Raw genomic sequence first — 20541 nt, 5'->3', positions numbered from 1 at the left:
TGTTCCTGTTATAGCTTCCATTCCTTACAACAACATTGGAACCAAACTTAAAGCCAGAAGGGTGAGAACTCATAGTAGCTAATAAAAATTAAAAATTAAAAACAAAAACAAAAGCAAATAAATAAGCAAAAAGCAAATATTTACAATAACCACTAATAAGGCACACGTTTGCAATTTCCCGGCAACGGCGCCATTTTGACGAACTGATTTCTGCTAGTAAAGAATTTTCACAAATAAGTTCTCGTTGCTAGTATAGTTTCTAAACCAACAGAGAATCCTTTCATACAAAAATATTATTTGTCACTTAAGCAAACCCAATAAAATTTATAACCGAAGTATTTAAACCTCGGGTCGTCTCTCAAGAAATTGCAGGGAAGTATGATTTATTATTGGTTATGGAGAAAGGTATATTTATGGGTTTTTGAAAGGTTGAACAGGAAAATTAAATAGCAGGAAAGTAAATTAATAACTAGAAAAACTCTTGGCAAGGTATGAGAACTGGAAATCCCATCCTAGTTATCCTTATTAGGTGTGATGAGAATTATTTATTGCTCCCACTTAGTTAACCCTTACTAAATAAAGGAAAGTCAAGTGGACTAATTAACTTGATTCCTCAAGTCCTAGTCAACTCCTATGGAAAGACTAGCTTTAGAGGGATCCAAATTAATTAGCAATTCCCAATTTTCAATCAACAGCTGAGTTTGACAACTCAAGTGTCACCAATTACTCAACCAAAGCCAAAAGGGAGAAAAATCTAAATTATTTATATCATAAATATAAGAGAGTAATCATAAATCTGAAATACCTCAATGTGTATTAATTAAGAAAATCAATCCTAACATGGAATTCATAAACCAATATTGGAAAAATAAACAATTTAAAGTAATAGAATGAATAAAAGTAGAAGAGAACATAAATTAAAGGAACATTGAACCTAGAATGAAGAAATAACCATAAACTAAGAGAAATCCTAATCCTAAAAACCTAAGAGAGAGGAGAGAGCATCTCTCTCTCTCTAAAACTACATCTAAAACTAAAATTGTGAATTATGAATGTTATGTTTATGAATGGATGGATTCCCCCACTTTATAGCCTCTAATATGTGTTTTTTGAGCCAAAAACTGGGCCAGAAACAGTTCAGAAATCGCCCCCCAGCGATTTCTGATACGTCCAGCACGCGGCAAAGTCACGCGTACACGTGGATTGCATTTTTGCCAGGTCACGCGTGTGCGTGATCCACTCGTGGGCATCGCCTATCTTCGGGGAAGCTATAGCAAATTATATATCGTTGCGAAGCCCCAGATGTTAGCTTTCCAATGCAACTAGAACTGCATCATTTGGACCTTTGTAGCTCAAGTTATGGTCGATTTAGTACTAGAAGGTCAGGCTGGACAGCTTTAGCAGTTCCTTCAGTTTCTTGTATTCCTTCCACTTTTGCATGCTTCCTTTCCATCTTCTAAGCCATTCCTGCCCTGTAATCTCTGAAAATACTTAAAACACATATCATGGCATAGAATGGTAATAAGAGAGGATTAAAATTAGCTAAATTAAGACCAAAGAAATATGTTTTCAATCATAGCACAAAATCAGGAAGGAAAATGTAAAACATGCGAATTCAATGAATAAGTGTGAGTAAGGAATTGATAAAAACTACTCAATTGAGCACAAGATAAACCATAAAATAGTGGTTTATCACCCATCCATGAAGGTAAAATCTATAATTGTGGAAGTCCAGTCAAGGTTCAACTACACGATCAGTTATCGAAAGGCTTGGCTGCCAAAGCAAAAGTCGATAGCTACAGTTTTCGGTGCTTGTGAAGAATTTTACCAAGCTTTGCAATTGTAGTTCTCGGTAATGGTTCAGAAGATACCTGGCTCTGTATAACGGGAGTGAAGAGGTGGACGGTGTTAAGATACTTCACCACATATTCTGGAGTTTCAATCCACGCATTAGAGCATTCCAACATTGCAAGCTTTTGGTTCAAGTTGACGACACACACCTTTACGAAAAATACAAAGGTGCCCTTTTGGTTGCAGTTGCACAAGATGGAAACTAAAATATTGTGCCGATTGCTTTCGCTATCGTGGATAGGAAGACTTCTTATGCGTGGCACTTTTTCTCAGTAATATAAGAAGGCATGTTGTTAGAAGAGACAACGTGGATATAATCTCTGATCAACATGAGTTAATCCGGACAGCAGTAAATCGCAAATTAATACAAAAATCTGATACGATAAACTAAAATATGATATAATAAACTTACAAAATTAACTTAAAAATACAAATAACTTACACAGAAATCTAATCAAATAAACTTACAAAACTTTTTACTAAACACCTGCTTATTTCTTCTAAGCATCCACTTCATCCCCTTGCCCATCAAGCCCTTACCAAACCCCGATAGAGTAAACATATCCAGTGGATTTCTCTTCGTCCCTAGGTTATATGGATAACCCCTATCTGAAACACCGACGTTGGGCATGGCCGAGCTACCTTCCTCTCCCGGAGCATATGCACCAGGATTGTACTCGTCAACAACCTCCTATTGTGCCACGTTCAAGTCAAGACCGCTCGACATTGTTAGTGGTAGATTGACACGAGCTGTATCGAGTAAAATATGCGAAGCGATGCTACTACTCCCTCGGATATCAACTGACATATGATCTGAAGTGCAGTCAGAAGTAGCCTCCCTTTGACAAGAGGCCTCATCTACCGACACCTGATGTGGTGGAGACAACTCCTACTGCGGCTCAAATGTGCTCCAATCTGGATGACTAGTTGATTACCCACACTGATGGCAACCCATTGCTGGATATAATCTTCCCCATCAAAAGGCATCTCGGTGGGATTGACGAGAAGCCTAAGTATAGCGGACTGTAGATCAATCTCTTGTCTAATGTAGTAGGTGATGGTAATGGTGGCTTGTGGTGGCTGTGGTGAATATGATTGCTTTGACTGTGTTGGCTGTGGTGATTGTGGGTGGTAATAAGAAAATGTTTGAAATACTACATACTGAGAAAATTATTGTTGCTAAGGTGGTAGTGGCTGAGGGGGTTGCTGAGAAACTTGCTCTTACAATCGCAACCATACTCCAAATAAATGCAAGTATTAATTATGGTAATCAGCAGACGGTCTAAAGTCCCAAATTGAAAGAGGGTGTTATTCCCGCAACTAAGAGTCGCAGCAGTTGCCCCAATCCTCTATCCATCCCGCATGTACCACCCTCCAGTCATGATGTTGCACTTCGCGAAGAGTTATGCAATGGTCTTCCATTCTAATGACTTTTGCATGCTCAGTGTTGGGTTGTGCTTACCCAAATTGGCGTATTAGTCGGTGCATAGGTTGCCTTTCGGCACACTCAAACGACAATAATGGCGCCGCTGTGTAACACACTTCATGGTGTCCATGTAGCTCATCGAGTATGATTAGTCCTTCATACGGTCGCCAGACAAACTGCAACATGTTATTAGAAAATTACGATCATGTTGGATATTAACATACAGAGAACAAAAACACTAACCTCTGCCATGTAGTCTATTTTCCGCCTAAAAGTTACTTTGGTCTTCGATGTCCACGCTTTGGATCGTGGGCAATGACTCCACTTACAACACATAACCTTAAAAAACATAAAAAAATGTGCCATCAATAAACTATGAAATTTTCATAAAATATGGACCATCAATAAAATACAACTAAAATATTAACTATTACCTCCGAGCAACTGGTATTTTAGCTGGTGCAATATGCTGTCTCGGAACGGGTGCAATCCACGACATTCGTTCCCACACCTGAATAAGCAAACGATTAAGAGGGCTATCCATCTCCATGCAATCACACCGTGATGCACGTCACAATGCCATATAGAGATGCGCAAGACATGCTACCCCTAACTGTAAGTGTGGATCCGCTGAAAATCGCAGAGCAGTAGTATATATTTAACGTGGGCATAGGTCGTCGACTTATCCGCGAAGAGGGTCGAACCCAACAAATAGAATATGTGGCATCAGACGTATTTTTGAATAGACTCCAAAGTGTCTAATGGCTCTCTGTATCTGATATGGCAAACTCATGCCAGCTTTATATAAGATTGGGAGAAACTATTCACAACGAGTTTGCTACCGAAAATCGTGATGCTCTGATGGACCGAGAAGTCATGAATACTATCTACCCCTACCGGTTACAACCTCTCCAATAATTGATAGCCATATATATGAGTCATGTCTTCCAGTGTAATGATAACCTCACTCATCTGTAATACGAAGATGTGACTCTCCAACATCCACCTTTCCACGAGAGAAGCTAGTAAGAAGGCATGTTCTTTGATCTCTTCAATTTTTGAGACATGGTAAAATCCCATTGTCCGTAAGGCGTCATCTACCATTGGATTCTACGTCTCTGGTGGATCAAGTTTACGGACCATAAGGTTCCAGTTAGGCTGGAACAACAAAAATATATTTATTAATTATACAAATAATACAATTAAATATATTTATTAATTATTATTTATTAGTTTAAACAAATACAAATTAAAAAAATATTATAACAACAGAAAATTAAAATATAATAACAAAAAATTGAAAAAAAATTATTTATTAAAACTTATTCTATATAACTTTTAATAAATATAAATTCAAATAAAATAATATTATTATATAAAAATAATAATTATAACAACAGAACTGAAAAAAATATTTTTAATTTTTATATTATTTATTTATTTTAATAATTACAAAATAAAATAAAATAAAATAATATTACAACAGAAAAATAATATTATTATAACAGAACATCCTAAAAAATTTATTTATTAATATTTATATTATTTATTAATTTAACTAAATATAAATTAGAATAAAATAATATTATAATAACATAAAACTAAAATAAAATAACAGAAAATCAAAATAAATTTATTTTTTAATGTTTATATTATTTATTACTTTTAATAAATATAAATTAAAATAAAATCATATTATCAAAGAAAAATTTATTATAACAATAAAACTAAAAAAATATTTTGGAATATTTATATTATTTATTTTAATAATTAAAAATTAAATAAAATAATAATACAACAGAAAGATAATATTATTATATTAGAAAATCCAAAAAAATTATTTATTAATATTTATTTTATTTATTATTATAACAGAAAATTGAAAAAATTCATTTATTAATATTTATATTATTTATTACTTTTAATAAATATAAATTAAAATAAAACAATATTATTACAGAAAATTATTAATATTATCATAAAAATTCTAAAAAAAATTATATATTAATATTTATTTATTTTATTAATTACAAATATAAAATAAAATAATATTATCCAAAAAACTTATTTTTTAATATTTATATTATTTACCAACTTTAATAATTACAAATTTAAATAAAATAAAATGCTAAATACAAGTGAAAATAATAATGCTAAATATAATGCTAAAATAATAATGCTAAAAATAATAAGCTTTAAATACAATAAATAAGTAAAAAATAATCAACTTACATCATTAGGATGATCCAAAAAAATTGATAATATGTTCTCCAACTATCATATAATCATGTACCGTTTTTTATATACAAACTTATAATTTTTTGTATAAGACTCATTTTAAATACACATATTTCATTCACCACTCTATTTTTTTCAGTAACACAATAACTCTTTTTACTATGCCTTTCTCTCTCGTTCACTCACTCTCTTCTCTACTCTACTATGCTTCGTCTGTCTTTGAGAAAAGGGGGTTGAGTTCAATTTAAAGAGCTTTCACCCCTGCATCACATATTTTCGGAGCAGGACACTGTCCTCTTCATGTAGACAGCTGCCAATGTGCTCCATGTGTATTGCAATAGCTGTTAGAAATATCTGAAAAACGTGCTCAAAATTTTTGAAAAAGCTGCTCAAAGTATTTGCAAAAGCACAACATACCCCTTGCGTATTGCCATGGTGCCACGACGTACATAAAGTTGCTCAAAATTTCTATAAATATTGCAAAAACACGCCCCTTGCGTGTTGTTCTGGTGCAAACACGTGTACAAAGCTGTGACGAATATCTAAAAAGTTGTGAAGAATCTCTGATGAAGCAGTATTAACACGCCTCTTGCGTGTTGTTTTAGTCTTCCTTTGTATATCCACAACTCCGCAAAACACCCCAATTGTCAATATTAGGCAAAAGTACCACCCTTGTTTTCATATTAAAAATAATTTTTAAATAAATATATGTATAACATCAACTAAAGTTTTATAATAGTTTATTACTTTGTGTGTCTCTATAGTTTTATCAAATTTTTAATTAGATTCTTATTTTTCTTCAATTGGGTGCCTACACTGTTTTTAATTTAGTAATTAGGTCATTTTATGTAAAAAATATTAAACTTAACAGAATATTTTTCGTAAAAAATATATAATAAAAAATCTAATTAGGTTCTTAATTATAGATATATTCAATTTGCAAAGAAATATTCAATTAATTCTAACATTTTTTACACTAAAAAGGACTTAATGACAAAATTAAAAGTAATGTAAAAACCTAATTAAAAAATATAAAGATCTAATTACAAATTTAATAAAATTATAAGATTAATAGAGTATTTAAACCTTTTATAATCCTATTTAAGTTTATAAATAGATAGCACAACAGCAAAATTAAATAAATTAACAATCCAATTAACAATTAATTTAATTAACCGTCAATATATATACTAAATTACTAACAATTATAATTTGGTGAATGCTATCCTACCCTCTCTAAAATAATATGTAAGTTACTTTTCTGATGTGTCATATTTTAATTGGGTGTTTATTTTAACTTGAGTTACTTTAATCTCATGAGAGTTAATAATATCTTGGAAGACGGTGACGGCCTGACAGAAGAAGAAAATGGAACACCCAATAAGACAGTGATACTTAGGAGGCACAACAACGGCGACAAAAGAGTGGGGAGGAGTAAACGTAATTAGAGAGAGTTGGAGTATTTCTGGAAGAATGATTTGGGAAGAGAAAATAAGACACCCAATGTGAGACGGTGATGCTTGGGAGGCGAACGACGACGATAAAGGAGTACAATGGGAGGAGTAAACGTAATTTGAGAGAGTTGGAGTACCTTTTCTGGAAGAATGATTTGGGAAGAGAAAATAAGACACCTAATGAGACGGTGATGCTTGGGAGGCGTAATGACGACGACGACGAAGGAGTGGGGAGGAGTAATCGCAATTAGAGAGAGTTGGAGAACCTTTTCTAGAAGAATGATTTGGGAAGAGAAAATGAAGCACCAATGAAACGGTGATGCTTGGGAGGCGCAACGACGACGAAAGAGTGGAGAAGGTAACTCAAGTTAAAATAAACACCAATTAAAATGTGACATATCAAAAAGAATAACTTATATGTTACTTTAGAGATGGTAGGATATCATTCACCTTATAATTTAGTGAGTTTTCAACAGTCGCTAAATATGAAAAAGAGTATAAGGGTCTAACAATCTTTAGTTGGGTTTTTCCTCTCTCTTTAAAACAAATAGCTTAATTAAAAAATTGGCTCATTTTCAATTCGGTTGAATTCATTTTTTTTTGTCAGTTTTCGGTTCATCATCAATTTTAAAACAAATGATTTTGATTTAAGAATGGAATCGATTTAGCCAATAATTTTCGGTTCAATCTCAATTGGTTGAACCGACCATTTTAAATCGATTTTTAGAACTATATACCTTATGAAATGTGATTACTATCTTAGGGAAAAAAACACCAGCCATAAGACATAAGTTTATTCTTTCCAAAAATGTATATTTGTATTTCGAAATTGTTGGGTCAACAAATTAATTTGTAACAAAGTTTCGAATAAATTCTTTTAAAGAAAGAAAGAAGAGATAGCAAGTGAAAGGAAAAAAATGATAAAAAGAAGAGGAAAAAAAGGAAAAAACAAAAGATATTTTGCTTAAACACAATTTTTTTATGAAAATATAAAAAGAAAAAACAAATTTTTTTATCTAAATAAATTTTTTTATGAAAACACATCAATTCTTGAAGAGAAACACAATAAGAAAAATAGGATCATTTTCACTTTTTACTTAAATAAAGAAAATAAAGAAAATACTTTGACTTAAATACAATAATTTTTCACAAAAATACAATGTTTTTTACAAAAAACATAAAAAAAATATGAAAATATTTCTAATTAAATAATTTTCTTTTACCCAAACCGTAACTATATCTATACACGACCTGGTTATCGATCGTCAAATCGTCACTAAAATACGGGATCATCAGTTATCAGGTCAAAAAATATTTTTTTCAGCGAGACAATTTTATCCCGAGCTATCGGTGATGTCGTTCCTTCTGGCGCCAATAATTTTGTTGACAGCTGAGTCTCTTGTAAATAATTGAATTCTGAAGCAATTTATTGACGACAATAATTAGGGGTGGCAAACAAGATGAAACCCGCTTGGGTCGGCTCGCATAACTCGCCAAAAAAAGCGGACCAAGTTAAAAATTTGAGACTATCATAATAAAAAAGTCCGTTTAACTCGCACTGCCTAACCTACTGATTTTTGCGGGACGGGGCGGCACCCATCGGGCCCGCCATTCTATGATTTTGCTTCAAAAACTTAGTTAATGATTGTGCTTATTAGATATTTAGAATTATAAAGATTTTAGTGTTTGTAAATTTAGAAATTATAATATTTTTTGTCTTTAAAAATTATAAATTTATTGAAATGTTTGTGAAATTATATCTTTTTAATATCTATTAGTTTAAAAACAAAAAAACAAAAATTGACGGGCTTGACCCGCCAATTCGCCAATCTGCTATTAGACAGGGTGGGATAGAAAATTGGAACAACATTACTAGGTAAATAGGATGAACTAGCCCCCCAAATGACGAGCTTTTGGCGGGAGCTGAACGGGACGTGACGAGATTAGTTAGCCTGTTTGCCACCCCTAACAATAATATATATTATTGGTGCACGAAATCGTGATTGTTCATTCCTTGGTAACGGCGCCAAAAACTTAATACGCACATTCATAATCTTAGTTCTTTGTCACAACTTCGCACAACTAACCAGCAAGTGCACTGGGTCGTCCAAGTAATAAACCTTACGTGAGTAAGGGTCGATCCCACGGAGATTGTCGGCTTGAAGTAAGCTATGGTCATCTTGCAAATCTCAGTCAGGCGGATTCAAATGGTTATGGAGATTTGATAATTAAAATATAATTAAAATATAAAATGGGATAGAGATACTTATGCAATTCATTGGTGAGAATTTCAGATAAGCGTATGGAGATGCTTTTGTTCCTTCTGAACCGCTGCTTTCCTACTGTCTTCATCCAATCATTCATACTCCTTTCCATGGCAAGCTGTATATTGGGCATCACCGTTGTCAATGGTTACATCCCGTCCTCTCAGTGAAAATGGTCCAAGTGCGCTGTCACCGCACCGCTCAACTTCTTCGGTTCTCGATCATGCTAGAATAGGATCCAGTGATCCTTTTGCGTCTGTCACTACGCCTAGCACTTGCGAGTTTGAAGCTCGTCACAGCCATCCCTTCTCAGATCCTACTCGGAATACCACAGACAAGATTTAGCCTATACCACAAAGACTCTGATCGTAAATCAGGAGGCTAAGAGATATGCATTCAAGCTTGCTTTCATGTAGAACGGAAGTGTTTGTCAGGCACGCGTTCATAAGTGAGAATGGTGATGAGCGTCACATAATCATCACATTCATCATATTCTTGTGTGCGAATGAATATCTTAGAGAAGAAATAGGCTTGAGTTGAATAGAAAAACAATAGTACCTTGCATTAATTCATGAGGAACAGCAGAGCTCCACACCTTAATCTATGGTGTGTAGAAACTCTACCGTTGAAAATACATAAGTGAAAATAGGGTAGACATGGCCGAGTGGCCAGCCTCCTATGGAGGTCTAGAGATCTAAAATGATCAAAAGATGATCCAAACATGTAAATACAATAGTAAAAAGTCCTATTTATACTAAACTAGTTACTAAGGTTTACAGAGATAAGTAAATGATGCAGAAATCCACTTCCGGGCCCACTTGGTGTGTGCTTGGGCTGAGCATTGAAGCTTTCACGTGTAGAGGTATTCCTTGGAGTTGAACGCCAGTTTGTAACTTGTTTCTGGCATTTAACTCTGCTTTGCAACTTGTTTCTGGCGTTTAACGTCAGAATAGGGCAGAAAGCTGGCGTTAAACGCCAGTTTGCGTCATCTAAACTTGGGCAAAGTATGGACTATTACATATTATGGGAAATCCCTGGATGTCTACTTTCCAACGCAATTAAGAGTGCGCCATTTGGGTTTCTATAGCTCCAGAAAATCCACTTTGAGTGCAGGGAGGTCAGAATCCAACAGCATTTGCAGTCCTTCTTCAGCCTCTAAATCAGATTTTTGCTCAGGTCCCTCAATTTCAGCCAGAAATTACTTGAAATCACAAAAAAACACAAAAACTCCTAGTAAAATTCAAAAATGTGATTTTTATTTAAAAACTAATAAAATTATATTAAAAACTAACTAAATCATACTAAAAACTATGTAAAAACAATGCCAAAAAGCGTATAAATTATCCGCTCATTACAACACCAAACTTAAATTGTTGCTTGTCCCCAAGCAACTGAAAATCAAATAGGATGAAAAGAAGAGAATATACTATAAATTCTAAAATATCAATGAAACTTAGCTCTAATCAGATGAACGGGACTAGTAGCTTTTTGCCTCTGAACAGTTTTGGCATCTCACTTTATCCTTTGATGTTAAGAATGATTGGCATCTATAGGAACTCAAAATTCAGATAGTGTTATTGATTCTCCTAGTTCAGTATGTTGATTCTTGAACACAGCTACTTTATGAGTCTTGGCCGTGGCCCTAAGCACTTTGTTTTCCAGTATTACCACCAGATATATAAATGCCACAGACACATAATTGGATGAACCTTTTCAGATTGTGACTCAGCTTTGCTAAAGTCCCCAATTAGAGGTGTCCAGGGTTCTTAAGCACACTCTATTTTTGCTTTGGACCTCGACTTTAACTGCTCAGTCTCAAGCTTTTCACTTGACACCTTCACGCCACAAGCACATGGTTAGGGACAGCTTGGTTTAGCCGCTTAGGCCAGGATTTTATTCATTTGGGCCCTCCTATCCACTGATGCTCAAAGCCTTGGATCCCTTTTACCCTTGCCTTTTGGTTTTAAGGGCTATTGGCTTTTTCTGCTTGATTTTTTTCTTTTTCTTTTCTCTTTTTTTTTTCACAAGCTTTTCTCTATTCACTGCTTTTTCTTGCTTCAAGAATCATTTTTATGATTTTTCAGATCATCAAATAACATTTCTCCTTTTTCATCATTCTTTCAAGAGCCAACAATTTTAACATTCATAAACAACAAATTCAAAAGACATATGCACTGTTTAAGCATTCATTCAGGAAACAAAAAGTATTGTCACCACATCAAAATAATTAAACTATTTTTAAGGATGAATTCAAAAATCATGTACTTCTTGTTCTTTTGTGATTAAAAGCATTTTTCATTTAAGAGAGGTGATGGATTCATAGGACATTCATAGCTTTAAGACATGGACACTTAGACACTAGTGATCATGTAGTAAGACACAAACATAAACATAAAGCATAGAGAATGAAAACAGAAAAATAAATAGCCAAGAAGATTAAGGAATGGGTCCACCTTCTTCCTCTTGAAGAACTAATGATGTTCTTGAGCTCTTCTATATCTCTTCCTTGCCTTTGTTGCTTCATCCCTAGTGATTTTGGTGCTCCTATCCTTAGTTGCTCCCAATAGTTGTGTGGAGGAAAATGTATCCCTTGAAGCATCTCAGGGATTTCTTGGTGAGGGAATTCCTCAGGCTCTTATTAAGGTCTATGAGTGGGCTCTCTTGTTGTGCAGTCAAATGCTCTACTACTGAGTTATGGACCCCAGAGATGAATCTCTCCATCTCCCATGACTCAGAGGTAGAAGCAATTGCCTTCCCTTTCCTCTTTCTTGAGGTTTCTCTGGCCTTAGGTGCCATTGATGGTTATGGAAAAACAAAAAGCAATGCTTTTACCACACCAAACTTAAAAGGTTTGCTTGTCCTCGAGCAAAAGAAAAAAGAAAGAAGGGGAAGAAGAAGAAAATGGAGGAGATGGAGGTGATTGGTAAAGGGTATTTGGGGAAGAGAGTTATGAAAAGGTGTGAAGAAGAGAGAAGAAGAGGTGGGATAGGTGGGGATCCTGTGGGATCCACAGATCCAGAGGGGTCAAAGACTTAGCATCCCTGCTCCATTTAGGCGTGCAAACGCCCTTAGAATGCATGTCTGGCATTAAACGCCAGCTTGCTGCTTGTTTCTGGCGTTACTCCATGCTCTGTTCTGGCGTTAAACGCCAGTCTGGTGCTTGTTTCTGGCGTTTAACGCCAGCTTGATGCTTCTTTCTAGCGTTAAACGCCAGTTTGATGCTTCTTACTGGCGTTTAAACGCCAGTAAGCTCTTCCTCCAGGGTGAGCTATTTTTAATGCTATTTTTCATTCTATTTTTGATTTTTTTCAGTAGTTTTTGTGCCTTCACATGATCATCAACCTAAAGAAAACATAAAATAGCAATGGAAAATAAATAAATATAATTAAATAACATTGGGTTGCCTCCCACAAGCGCTTCTTTAATGTCAATAGCTTGACAGTGAGCTCTCATGGAGCCTCACAGATGTTCAGAGCATTGTTGGGACCTCCCAACACCAAACTTAGAGTTTGAATATGGGGGTTCAACACCAAACTTAGAGTTTGGTTGTGGCCTCCCAACACCAAACTTAGAGTTTGACTGTGGGGGCTTTGGTTGACTCTGCAGTAAGAGAAGCTTTTCATGCTTCCTCTCCATGGTTACAGAAGGAGAACCTTGAGTCTTAAATACAAGGTAGTCCTCATTCAGTTGAAGGACCAACTCTCCTCTGTCCACATCAATCAAAGCTTTTGCTGTGGCTAGGAAGGGTCTTCCAAGGATGATGGATTCATCCTCATCCTTCCTAGTGTCTAGGATTATGAAATCAGTAGGGATGTAAGGGCCTTCAACCCTTACTAACAACTCCTCTACTAATCCATAAGCCTATTTCATTGATTTGTGTGCCATCTCTAGTGAGATTCTTGCAGCTTGTACCTCATAGATTCCCAGTTTCTCTATTACAGAGAGTGGCATGAGGTTTATCCCTGACCCAAGGTCACACAAAGCCTTCTCAAAGGTCATGGTACCTATGGTACAAGGTATGAAGAACTTTTCGGGATCCGGTTTCTTCTGATGCAATGTCTGCCTTATCAATGCACTTAGTTCATTGGTGAACAAGGGGGGGTTCATCCTCCCAAGTCTCATTACCAAATAAACTGGCATTCAACTTTATGATGGCTCCTAGATATTTAGCAACCTGCTCTTCAATGATGTCTTCATCCTCTTCAGAGAAATAATAGTCATCAGAGCTCATGAATGGTAAAAGGAGGTTCAATAGAATCTCTATGGTCTCTAGATGAGCCTCAGATTCCTTTGGTTCCTCAAAGGAAAACTCCTTATTGGTCAGTGAACGTCCCAGGAGGTCTTCCTCACTAAGATTTACATCCTCCTCCTCCTCTCTGGGTTCGACCACACCAAGTAAGGTTATGGCCTTGCACTCTCTTTTTAGATTCTCTTCTGTATTGCTTGGGAGAGTACTAGGAGGAGTTTCAGTGACTCTTTTTCTCAGCTGGCCCACTTGTGCCTCCAAATTTCTAATGGAGGACCTTGTTTCATTCATGAAACTTAAAGTGGCCTTAGATAGATCAGAGACTATATTTGCTAAGCTAGATGGATTCTGCTCAGAATTCTCTGTCTGTTGCTGAGAGGATGATGGAAAAGGCTTGCTATTGCTAAACCTGTTTCTTCCACCATTATTAAAGCCTTGTTGAGGCTTTTGTTGATCCTTCTATGAGAAATTTGGATGATTTTCCATGAGGGATTATAGGTGTTTCCATAGGAGTTCTCCCATGTAATTCACCTCTGCGATTGCAGGGTTCTCAGGATCATAAGCTTCTTCTTCAGAAGATGCTTCTTTAGTACTGTTGGATGCAGCTTGCAACCCATTCAGACTCTGAGAAATCATATTGACTTACTGAGTCAATATTTTATTTTGAGCCAATATGACATTCAGAGTATCAATTTCAAGAACTCCCTTCCTCTGAGGCGTCCCATTACTCACAGGATTCCTTTCAGAAGTGTACATGAACTGGTTATTTGCAACCATGTCAATGAGTTCCTGAGCTTCTGCAGGCATTTTCTTTAGGTGAATGGATCCACCTGCAGAATGGTCCAATGATATCTTTGATAATTCAGACAGACCATCATAGAATATATCCAGGATGGTCCATTCTGAAAGCATGTCAGAAGGACACTTTTTGGTCAGTTGCTTGTATCTCTCCCAAGCTTCATAGAGGGATTCACCTTCTTTCTGTTTGAAGGTTTGAACATCCACTCTAAGCTTGCTAAGCTTTTGAGGAGGAAAGAACTTGGCTAAGAAAGCCGTGACCAGCTTATCCCAAGAGTTCAGGCTATCTTTAGGTTGAGAGTCCAACCATATTCTAGCTCTGTCTCTTACAGCAAACGGGAAAAGCATAAGCCTGTAGATCTCGAGATCAACCCCATTGGTCTTAACAGTATCACAGATTTGCAAGAATTCAGTTAAGAACTGAAAAGGATCTTCTGATGGAAGTCCATGAAACTTGCAATTCTGTTGCATCAGAGAAACTAATTGAGGCTTTAGCTCAAAATTGTTTGCTCCAATGGCAGGGATTGAGATGCTTCTTCCATGTAAGTTGGAATTTGGTGCAGTAAAGTCACCAAGCATCTTCCTTGCATTGTTGTTGGGTTCGGCCATGTCTCCTTCTTTTTCGAAAATTTCTGTCAGATTTTCTCCAGAGAGTTGTGCTTTAGCTTCCCTTAGCTTCCTCTTCAGAGTCCTTTCAAGTTCAGGATCAGCTTCAACAAGAATGTTCTTATCGTTGTTCCTGCTCATATGAAAAAGAAGAGAACAGAGAAGAAAATATGGAATCCTCTATGTCACAGTATAGAGATTCCTTATATGAGTATAAGAAGAGAAGAATAGAAGAAGGAAAAGATAAGAATTCAAACACAGAGGAGAAGGGTGGGCTCGAATTTTTGAGTGAAAGAAGGGTGTTAGTAGATAAATAAATAAATAGAAGGAGATGAGAGAGGGGGGAGAAAATTCGAATTTAATTTAAACTAAAAGGAAAATAATTTTGTTTTTATTTTAAAATTTAGTTAGAATTCGAAAATTAAAAAGAGAAATAAAATTAAAATTAAAATTTGAAACAATTAGTTAATTAAAAAGAATTTTGAAAAAGTGGATAGGAGTTTTCAAAAATTAGAGAGAGAAAATTAGTTAGGTGGTTTTGAAAAAGATATGATTGAAATAGAAAATTTTTTAAAAATAAACCAAAAAGTCAAGTAGTTAATTGAAAAAGATTTGAAAATCAAATTTGAAAGGGTGAGAAGTTAGAAAATATTTTGAAATTGATTTTGAAAAAGATATGATTGAAATTGAAAAGGATATGATTGAAAATCATTTTGAAAAAGATTTGAATTGGAAATTAAAAAGATTTGATTTTGAAAATTGAAATTGATTACTTGACTAACAAGAAACTAAAAGATATGATTTTAAAATTTAAAGATTGAACCTTTCTTAATAGGCAAGTAACAAACTCAAAAATTTTTTTTGAATCAATCACATTAATTGTTAGTAAAGATTTTGAAAAATATGGAATAAAATAAGAAAAAGATTTTTGAAAATCAATTTGAATTTTCGAAAATATGAAAGAAAAAATGAAAAAGATTTGATTTTTAAAAAAAAGATTTGAAAAAGATAGAATTTTTAAATTGAAAATTTGATTTGACTCATAAGAAACAACTAAACTTTGAAAATTTTTTGAAAAAAGTCAACTCAAATATTGGAAATTTATGAGAAGAAAAAGGGAGAGATTTTTTTTTATTTTTGAATTTTTAATGAAGAAAGAGAAAAACAAGAAAAAGACTCAAAACATGAAAATTATGAATCAAAACACTAATGCATGCAAGAATACTTTGAATGTCAAGATGAACACCAAGAACACTTTGAAGATCAAGATGAACATCAAGACTTATTTTTGAAAATTTTTAAGAAAAGAAAAACATGCAAGACACCATACTTAGAAATTTTCAAACTTTAGACACTAATAATTCAAAAATGCATATGAAAAATAAGAAAAGACACTAAACATGAAAATGCAAAGATCAAACAAAGAAGATCATCAAGAACAACTTGAAGATCATGAAGAACACCATGCATGAGTTTCGAAAATTTTTAGGAAATAAAAAAATGCAATTGACACCAAACTTACAATTTGACACTAGACTCAAACAATAAACACAATTATTTTTGGTTTTATGATTTTATTAGTCTTTTGGATTTTTCAAAAATTAATTGGAAAAAGAAAAATAAGGATCTCAAAATTTCTAATGAGAATTCCAGGAATCATGCAATGTTAGTCTAAAGCTCCAGTCCAGGAATTAGACATGGCTTACTAACCAGCCAAGCTTTCAGTGAAAGCTCCGGTCCAAAACACTAGACATGGCCAATGGCCAGCTAAGCTTTAGCAGATCATTACATACAAAAGCTAAATTGCTGAGAAAGACAAAGAAGCTCTTCTCTAATGATAGTTGAAACCTCGGTCCAAAGGATTAGACATGGCTTTACAGCCAGCCAGACTTCAACAGATCATCATGAAACTCTAGAATTCATTCTTAAAAATTATGAAGCCATAGAATAATTTATTATTAGTTATTTTTTAAAATTGTTCGAAAATAAAAAGAACAAAAACAAAAACTTAAAATTAAAATAAAATTACCTAATCTGAGCAACAAGATGAATCGTCAGTTGTCCAAACTCGAACAATCCCCGGCAACGGCGCCAAAAACTTGGTGCACGAAATCGTGATTGTTCATTCCTTGGTAACGGTGCCAAAAACTTAATACGCACGTTCATAATCTTAGTTCTTTGTCACAACTTCGCACAACTAACCAGCAAGTACACTGGGTCATCTAAGTAATAAACCTTACGTGAGTAAGGGTCGATCCCACGGAGATTGTCGGCTTGAAGCAAGCTATGGTCATCTTGCAAATCTCAGTCAGGCGGATTCAAATGGTTATGGAGATTTGATAATTAAAATATAATTAAAATATAAAATGGGATAGAGATACTTATGCAATTCATTGGTGAGAATTTCAGATAAGCATATGGAGATGCTTTTGTTCCTTCTGAACCTCTGCTTTCCTACTGTCTTCATCCAATCATTCATACTCCTTTCCATGGCAAGCTGTATATTGGGCATCACCATTGTCAATGGTTACATCCTGTCCTCTCAGTGAAAATGGTCCAAATACGCTGTCACCGCACGGCTAATCATCTGTCGGTTCTCGATCATGCTAGAATAGGATCCAGTGATCCTTTTGCGTCTGTCACTACGCCTAGCACTTGTGAGTTTGAAGCTCGTCACAACCATCCCTTCGCAGATCCTACTCGGAATACCACAGACAAGGTTTAGACTTTCCGGATCTCAAGAATGGCCGCCAATAATTCTAGCCTATACCACGAAGACTCTGATCATAAATCAGGAGGCTAAGAGATATGCATTCAAGCTTGCTTTCATGTAGAACGGAAGTGTTTGTCAGGCACGCGTTCATAAGTGAGAATGGTGATGAGCGTCACATAATCATCACATTCATCATGTTCTTGTGTGCGAATGAATATCTTAGAGAAGAAATAGGCTTGAGTTGAATAGAAAAACAATAGTACCTTGCATTAATTCATGAGGAACAGTAGAGCTCCACACCTTAATCTATGGTGTGTAGAAACTCTACCGTTGAAAATACATAAGTGAAAATAGGGTAGACATGGCCGAGTGGCCAGCCTCCTATGGAGGTCTAGAGATCTAAAATGATCAAAAGATGATCCAAAGATGTAAATACAATAGTAAAAAGTCCTATTTATACTAAACTAGTTACTAAGGTTTACAGAGATAAGTAAATGATGCAGAAATCTACTTCCGAGCCCACTTGGTGTGTGCTTGGGCTGAGCATTGAAGCTTTCACGTGTAGAGGTATTCCTTGGAGTTGAACGCCAGTTTGTAACTTGTTTCTGGCGTTTAACTCTGCTTTGCAACTTGTTACTGGCGTTTAACGCCAGAATAGGGCAAAAAGCTGGCGTTAAACTCCAGTTTGCGTCATCTAAACTTGGGCAAAGTATGGACTATTATATATTGCGGAAAAGCCCTGGATGTCTACTTTCCAATGCAATTGAGAGCGCGCCATTTGGGTTTCTGTAGCTCCAGAAAATCCACTTTGAGTGCAGGGAGTCAGAATCCAACAGCATCTGCAATCCTTCTTCAGCCTCTAAATCAGATTTTTGCTCAGGTCCCTCAATTTCAGCCATAAATTACCTGAAATCACAGAAAAATACATAAACTCCTAGTAAAATCCAGAAATATGATTTTTATTTAAAAACTAATAAAATTATATTAAAAACTAACTAAATCATACTAAAAACTATGTAAAAACAATGCCAAAAAGCGTATAAATTATCCACTCATCAATTATCCTTTTTATGTAGTTAGCGAAGGCTAAGCTTTCTGTAATTAATTTATTAATTAATTGACAATAGTTTAATCAAGAGCGAGATAAATAGAAATAGGTAAAGTCACTACTAACTTGAATAGAATAGTCAACAAGCTATACACCTTCATGGCTTCATGCGATTCATGCATGTGGCTTTTCTAATAGTGCGTAGCTGCCCCGTCCATCTCGCTTTATATCGACCACTCGCTTTTTACTGACGATCCAGCCGACCCTCCTCCCAGTTCCATCACCGAGTGTGATGCTGATGATGATGAAGAAGATTTTCTCTGCGAGGACTATTTTTGATGTATTTGTATTTATTAGTTAGTGAGATTTTTATTAAGTTTGTATTAACTTTATTTGTTTATATTATATTTTTTTAGTGATAATTAAATATAATTTTATTCATGTTTATAAAATTTTATAAATTTTGATAAATAAAACAAGTTAAAAAAATAAATTGAGTGTTACCAATGATTGGACCATTTATAATATTAAAATAAAAAATTATTTTCAATTATTACAAACATTTTGGTTATTTGTAAATAAAAATATCATTTATTAATAGTATAGACGACGAGGTCGTTGATATGATTATTAAAAAATTAGAGGTAAATACCAAATTGGTACTTGAAAGATTTTAGTATTGATAAAATGGTACCTGACTTTTGTTAATCACAAAATTGTACCTGAATTATTTTAAAAAGTGACAAGCGTACTCCCAAGTTCGTCAGAGCACATTTCCGATGAGCATGATGCTGATGTGGCCATTGAATTTTACTGATATAGAATCCTTGTTAAAATAATTTCTTAGCTATAATTACCAATTAAATTAAACCAAAGCATAGGTGGAAAATCACTAACTCAACGTACACCTTGTCCTGAACCATAAATTGGGGCTTTGAAGCTTGATTTGCCCCAAATTTGCAGTCTAGAACATGAATTTGATCAATGCTCGTGGGAAAGGTGGTATGGGGAGAAAGAGCCCATCAATGAAAGCGTTCGAAATGGATGGCATGTCAGAGGTTGTGACAAAAACCTACGATAAAACGTGCTTTTGTCGCCTTCCAGTTGTTCCGTTGAAGTCGAAGACAATTTGCAGCCTTCATAGATGATTTATACGATGCCCTATGTGGAAGGTAAGAATCGAGATTTTGTGCATATAAAATGAAGACATGGGACTGTGTCTGTTTATTCCATTTTCTCTATTTTTCACATTTTGATGTTCTTTGTTTATCTAATTTGTGAATACGTGATGACTAGTCATCTTAAATAGTTTTTTAGGCTTAATTTTTATTAGTTTTCTTAGTTTTTAAAATCAAATTCTTATGTTTTTAGTGAGATTTTGATGAATAATCATATGTTTAAAGTTGTGTTAGAATAATTGTGTTTTCAGGATATAATTAAGCAAATCACGATGAAATCAACAAGAAAATAAGCTTGGTAACGCCAGGCTCAAGGAGGCCAAGTCCAATGCCTAAAACACCAAGTTGGGCATCCAAACCTAGAGCCCAGCTCTAAGGATTGGCGCCCAGCTCCCACACCTCAAGCCCAACAATTTCGTGCTTGGGAGGTAGCAAAAGGGGCTTACGCCTAGCTGCAAGACTTGGAGCTTAGCTCCAAGTACACTTTTCACTCCTAGTAATCCAAAGTGCTTCAAAGCCCAGTGCCAAGTCCACCAAGCCCAGCACCAAGTGCCTAACCAATTCCCAAAAAGCTTCAATTCAAGTCAAGATTCAAGATTTAAATAATTAGTTAGCAACAACCTCTTCTTGAAAGATAAAATTTAGTTGTTAGGATTAGATTAGATTAGATTAGATTTGAATTTAAATAAGTTATCTTTCTCTTTGAAAGATAAAATTAG

The 20541-nt window shown here is 34.8% G+C and overlaps 1 non-coding gene across 1 annotated transcript; it reads left to right on the top strand.

The window, feature by feature from the left end:
• Nucleotides 1–14385: 14385 nt before the first annotated feature.
• On the top strand, nt 14386–14493 carry LOC148574898 (small nucleolar RNA R71). The gene has a single exon (XR_015906869.1). It is a non-coding gene; the product is annotated as a small nucleolar RNA R71 (small nucleolar RNA).
• The last annotated feature ends 6048 nt before the right edge of the window (nt 14494–20541 follow it).

This window comes from Arachis ipaensis, chromosome B2, assembly GCF_059453495.1.
Source record: "Arachis ipaensis isolate K30076 ecotype BB chromosome B2, ASM5945349v1, whole genome shotgun sequence".
Taxonomy (NCBI): Eukaryota; Viridiplantae; Streptophyta; class Magnoliopsida; order Fabales; family Fabaceae; genus Arachis; species Arachis ipaensis.
This window is presented reverse-complemented; position numbering and strand designations above follow the sequence as displayed.